Source organism: Ovis canadensis, chromosome 5 (genome assembly GCF_042477335.2).
Source record: "Ovis canadensis isolate MfBH-ARS-UI-01 breed Bighorn chromosome 5, ARS-UI_OviCan_v2, whole genome shotgun sequence".
Lineage (NCBI taxonomy): Eukaryota > Metazoa > Chordata > Mammalia > Artiodactyla > Bovidae > Ovis > Ovis canadensis.
The window spans coordinates 56,684,631-56,691,489 of record NC_091249.1 but is presented as its reverse complement, the minus strand read 5'-3'; positions in this window follow the sequence as shown (position 1 = coordinate 56,691,489).

The window sequence follows — 6,859 nt, the reverse complement described above, 5'->3', positions numbered from 1 at the left end:
CCTGCCTGCACGTGCTCATGTTGGGGTGCAGTGACCTGGGGACCCCTTCAGTGCCAGAACTGCACAGGTCTGGGGTTCCAAGGGGCTGGCAGACATGGTTTGATCATTTCAGATGTGTGGTGGGTGATGCTTGCATGGTGTTTTTATCTCTTGCTGCCTAAACATTACTTCTGATTTGGTGGCTTAGGACAAACATTACCTCACAGTTAAGAGTTTGAGAGTGATCTGTCTGAGGGGTGCTGGCTGAGGGGCCCTCACCAAGTTGCAACAGAGGCATCAGCTTCATGGTGGGGGTGGGGGTGGGCAGGTGTTGGGGCTTCCGCGAGGCCCCCTCACATGGCTGCTCCCCATGTGGGCCTCAGGTGTGACTTGAGCCTCCTTACTACATGGTGGGCGAGGTTGGGGGAGTTGCCTTTTACAAGCCACTCAAAAGTCTCAGGCCATCCCCTCCACATCTCGTTCAGGGGCTACTCTGTGTCTTGAAGGGAGGCACCTGAGAAGCTATCTGCATAGGCACAGATACAGACACGAGCAGGTGCAGGAGGATGGACTGTGTAACACCTGCCAAGTCCCGGAGGAGGCTAAAAACATCCTCTCTGTGAAAACAGCCATCTCATGACTCTGCCTGCGCTGCCACCACAGAACAGAGGCCCAGCCGCCGAGGCTGCAGTGAACCTCTCCTGGTTCTGGAGGCTGCAGCCTGAGCTCACTTCTGGAGGCTTGGTTCAGCCACTTCCTCACCACGTCCTCACGTGGCCTTCCCTTGATCTGAGAGCAGGGGAGCTCTCTGGGGACTCTTCGGACACACTTCTTCTAGGGGATCAGGTCCCTTTTGACCTCATTTAACTTTGACAGCGTTCTCTCAGATGCAGCCACACTGAGGAGCTGGGGTGTCAATATACACACACATTTCAGGGAGACATACTGACACATACTTTGAGTCCACAGCAGCTTCACACATTTTAACACAAGGAGTGGCGTGCGCTACGTACTTTTGTGCACCAGGCTTTTTCACCTACTGTTTATTTCCTGGAGGCCAGGGCGCTTCAGAAGGAACCCAGCTTCATCATTAAAAAGTCTACAGATAACTGCTGGAGAGGTGTGAAGAAAAGGCAACCTTCCCACACTGACTGGTTCAGCCATGGTGGAGAATCGTTAACGGAGGCTCCTTAAGAAACCGAAAGTGGAACTACCATGGGATCCTGCAGTCCCACTCCTGGGCATATATCTGGAAAAGATGAAAACACTCATTTGAAAAGATACATGGATCCCAATGTTCATAGCAGTACTATTCACAATAGCCAAGACATGGAAGCAACCTACATGTCCATCAACAGATGAATGGGTAATGTGGTATATATATACAATGGAATATTATTCAGCCATAAAAAGGATGAAGTATTGCAGCAACGTGGATGGGCTTAGAGATTTTCATACTAAGTAAAATAAACGACAGAAAAATATAAATCTATAATATTGCTTATATGTGGAATCTTTAAAAAATGATACAAAAAAACTTATTAAGAAATAGGCTCACAGACATAGAAAACAAACTTTATGGTTACCAAAAGAGAAAGGGCAGGAGGGAGGAATAAATTAAGAGTTTGGGATTAACATGCACACACTGCTGCTGCTGCTGCTACTAAGTCGCTTCAGTTGTGTCTGACTCTGTGCGACCCCATAGACAGCAGCCCACCAGGCTCCTGTGTCCCTGGGATTCTCCAGGCAAGAACACTGGAGTGGGTTGCCATTTCCTTCTCCAACGCGTGAAAGTGAAGCTGCTCAGTTGTGTCCGACTCCTAGTGACCCCATGGACTGCAGCCTACCAGGCTCCTCTGTCCATGGGATTTTACAGGCAAGAGTACTGGAGTGGGGTGCCATTGCCTTCTCCAATACACACACTACTATATATGAAATGAACAAGGACCTACTGTATAGCACAGGGAACTACATTCAACACTTTATAATAAACCATAATGAAAAAGAATATATACGTGCATGTGTATAACTGAATCACTTTGCTATACACCTGAAACTACCACAACATTATAAACCAACTATACTTCAATTAAAACCCACACTGCATCCTCAGTTTTTAAGCAGCTGCCTGGTACCAATGTTTATTAACGAGTCTACCGTATGCACCTTCAGTTGCTTTTGTGGTGTCCCACTCTTTGTGATCCCAGGGGCTGTAGCCCACCAGGCTCCTTGTCCATGAGGATTTCCCAGGCAAGAATGCTGGAGTGGGTTGCCATACACTCCTCCAGGAGATCTTCCCAACCCAGGGATCAAACCTGCATTGGCAGGTGGGTTCTTTACCACTAGTGCCCCCTAGGAAGCTCAACCAGTCTATTGAAGTGAAAAGTGAAAGTCACTCAGTGTGTCCCACTCTTTGAGACCCCATGGATATAGTCCATGGAATTCTCTATGCCAGAATACTGGAGTGGGTAGCCTTTCCCTTCTCCAGGGGATCTTCCCAAGCCAGGGATCGAACCCAGGTCTCCCATGTTGCAGGCAGATTCTTTAGCAGCTGAGCCGCAAGAGAAGCCCAAGAATACGGGAGTGAGTAGCCTATCCCTTCTCCAGAGGATCTTCCTGATCCAGGAATCAAACCGGAATCTCCTGCATTGCAGGCGGATTCTTTACCAACTGAGCTGTGAGGGAAGAGTGAGACATTCTGTTCCTGTCATTTGCCATTATAACTATCTGGAGTGATGTGATTTCAGACATCACCTAAATCTGTATTTAATAGATGTCACTTGAGTACCAATAAGTGATGGATTGTGAGACAAGTTACACTTATTTTATTTTTTTAACAATATCTAACTCGCAGGTGTGGACAGTCCCATAGGCCCCATCAAAGCCTGAGACAAAAGGAAATGTGAACCCGCCATACATGAGTTTTTCTGTATTTTCATGATGGTTAATAGTTTTAATGAAAATATCACAGTTTGCTCCTGTGAAAGCCAAAAAGTAAAATTCTAATAAATGCAGGTTTGGATTAAGTACAATATTTAGGCTAACTTTTTCAACCACTTTAATATTCTGGGAGAGAAAAATAAACCATCAAAAACTATATAAAAACACATATAAAGGGCATATCTTCCTCATTTTGTCTCAGACTTTAAAACAGCACTGTTTAATCTATTTAAAATTTTGACATCTTGTATATAAACATTTCCTACAATTCAATAACAATCCAATTGAAAAATAGGCAGAAGTCCTAGATAGATATTTCTCCAAAGATGGCCAATAAGCACATGAAAAGATGTTCAACATCACTAATTATTAGAGAAATGAACATCACAACCACAGTGAGGTACCACTTCACACCAGTCAGAATGGCCATCATTAGAAAAATCTACAGCTAATAAATGCTGGAGAGGATGTGGAAACAGGAACCCTCCTACACTGTTGGTGGGACTGTAAATTGGTGCAGCCACTATGGAAAACAGTATGAGATTCCTTATAAAACCAAAAATTGGGACTTCCCTGGTGGTCCAGTGGTTAGGACTCTGTGTTTTCACTACCAAGGGCCCAGATCTGATCCCTGGTAGGGGATCTAAAATCCCACAAGCCCATGGTGTGGCCAAAAATTAAAAAAAAGAGTTGTCATATGATCTAGTAATCCCACTCCTGGGCATATACCAAAAACTATAATTCGAAAAGATACATCCATCCTATGTTCATAGCAGCACTATTTACAACAGCCAAGACATGGAAGCCACCTAGGTGTCCATCAACAGAGGAATCGATGAAGATGTGATACACACACACACAACGAACTTTAGCCATCAAAAAGAATGAAATAATACCACTTGCAGCTACATGGATGCAACCAGAGATAAGCATAATAAGCAAAGTAAGTCAGAAAGACAAATACCATATGATGTCACTTAATATATGGAATCTAAAATATGACACAAATGAACATATCTTTGAAACAGACTCCCAGAGATAGAGAACAGAATTGTGGTTGCCAAGGAGGAGAGGGAGTGGGGAGGGAAGGACTGGGAGTTTTTGGGACAAGCAGATGCAAACTATTATATATAGGATGGATAAACAAGATCCTACTGTATAGCAAAGAGAACTCTATTCATCCCATGATAAACCATCATGCAAAAGAATATGAAAAAGAATATATCTACATATAACTGAGTGTGCAGTATAACTACATGTAACTGTGCTGTGCAGCATAAACACTATAAACTATACTTCAGTAAAAAATTTTGACATTTTGCTCATCATGGATTTTTTCATTTTGAAATGTTAAAATAGTACATTAAGTGCTATAAATCTTGACGTTTTTGGTGCTCACTAAATTTTCTCCCTCAGGTGAGTGTCACGCATACCTTGTATCAGCTTGGAGGAACCCTTGGCTGGGGATGTCTGTAGTCATCATGACTGGGGGGGGGGGCGGTCCTCCTAGCATGAGTTAGGATGGGAGGGGTCAGGGATGCTGCTCCATACCCCACAGGGCCTGGGACAGCCCCTCCATGGTAGCAGATGCAGGGGAGTGAGACCCTGCCTCTGAAAGTCTTTCCAAGGTCCTCATATGGTTTAAGCCTCCTGGTTTGATTTCTACCTTTCACCTTGTGGAGATGGGCAGGAGAGGGTGTCTGCTCAGGGACTGGGCCAGTAGGCCAAGGCAAACAAGAGTTTATTTCAAAGAGCCAGTGGCCACCCAACAGGAGAGTTGGCCAGCCCCTGTCCCTCTCGTGCAGTGTTTCTGGCCTTTCCCCTTGGCATCTGCCACCGGCACCCCGGGTCAGCCACCCTCCTGGTCAGGCCTCTGGGGCAGTCCCTCAAGGACAATCCCAGGGGCCTGGCTTGGGCCAAGTAGCACCCACAGGCCCACTATCTATGCTCTGGGGTCAGCTTCCCTGAGAGGCAAGAGACTGGCGGGGCTGGTTCTTGATGTCAGATGCTGTGATCTGACACTACACACCTGTCGTGTGCGACTGTCAAAACCCGCAGACTAACCCTGGAAGGTGTGGAAAGATCAGAGCCTTTGTTCACTCCCGGGGGGAAACAGAAAGGGCACAGCCACAGTGGACAAGAGCCTGGCTGCTTCTCCAAAAATTAAACAAAGGGCCAGTAGGCATATGAAAAATTGCTCAGCATGATCAATCATCAGAGAAACACCAATCAAAACCACAATGAGGTATCACCTCACAACTGTCACAATGGCTATCATCAAAAAGTCTACCAATAATAACACATGCTGGTGATGATGTGGAGAAAAGGGAACTCTACTGCCTTGTTGGTAGGGATGTAAATTGGTACAGCCACTGTGGAGAACAGCAGGGAGGTTCCTCTGAAAACTAAAAATAGTACTACCATAAGATCTAGCAATTCCACTTCCGGGTATATATCAAAAAAACAAAACAAAAATAAAAATAGTAATTAAAAAATATACAAGCACCCCAGTGTTCAGAGCAGCACTATTTACTTCTCTGGCTATTTACAATAGCCAAGGCATGGAAGCAACCTAAATGTCCATTGACAGATGAGTGGATAATGAAGATGTGGTATATACGGATGTCTCTGTGTGTATGTGTGTGTGTATCAATACAATGGAATATTACTCAGCCATAAAAAATAACAAAATTCAGATGAAGAAAGTAACTGTATGCTATCTCATATTGGCGGAATCTAAAAATACAGCAAACTAGTGAATATAACTAAAAAGAAGCAGACTCACATATATACAGAAAGAACAAACTAGTGGTTGCCAGTGGGGGCAGGAGCAATACACAGGCGGGGGAGTGGGAGGTACAAACTGTTGGATATGGACAAGCTCAAAGATGTACTGCACAACAAGGGGAATACAGCCAATATTTGGTAATAACTGCAAAAGCAGAGTAACCTTTGAAAATCGTATACAAATAAAAAGTTTAAAACAATGTTTTGCCCGTCTCAAAAAATCAAAACAAAAAATTAAGAACACAGGATCACCAGATGACCTAGTAATTCCAGCTGATGTGCACCCAAGAGCAGTAAAAGCAGGGCTGGGGGCTCCTGCGGCAAGGATGACAACTTTTTCCTTTAAGCGTCTTCACCCGTGCTTTCATTGATTACAATGCACGTGTCTATCTTCGCAACTACGATTTTAAAAAGAAAAATAAAGTCACACACGCTGGGAGAAAATACAACAGTGACCAGCACTGCCCTCCCTGCAAGGCCAGGGTCCTCGAGGCCTGGATTTGGGCCTGAACTGCACACGAGCATCCAGTGCTGGAAACCAGCTTTGTAACCGGATGACCGCTCACCAATCAGGGTGCCTGCCCGGCCACCTTGTCCTTTGTTTGTGGGAGAACAGCCCAGTTACCCGCCTTGGGGAACCCAGAAGAGAAAGGGACGTAACGAATAAGTTGCAATTACCGGGGACTTTAAACAAGTGGCACCTGTCTGCCTCGATCTTTGGGGTTCCGCCCAGGCACCGCCTCCAAGCAGAGCAGAGACCGGGAGACCCAGGGCTGCACTTGCAGGGAGTTAGGGCCTTGCGGACCCAGCTGGTTGCCCTCGGGGAAGCCCAGACTCTTCCCACCCGCATCCTCCCATCCCCCACGGGCCGGAAGCCCGGAAAAGCCTGACGGGAGGCCCAGCTCACTCCTGGCACTGACCACAGCTTCGGCCACTCACTCATAAGTCTTTTCTGAAATACCTGCCCTGGACCGCCCAGGCTCAGCCCTGGGGGAGCAGCGGAACCAGCGGAGCTCCCAGGGGACTGTGAGGAGACATAAGAGGGAAGGGAGATTTCCGAGGAAGGTCCTAGAGCCCACGGAAACAGAATGCGGTGGACCAAGGAGGAGGCGGAAGAAGGGGCTGGCGCCTGGGTTCTGAGGTGTCATTAAAG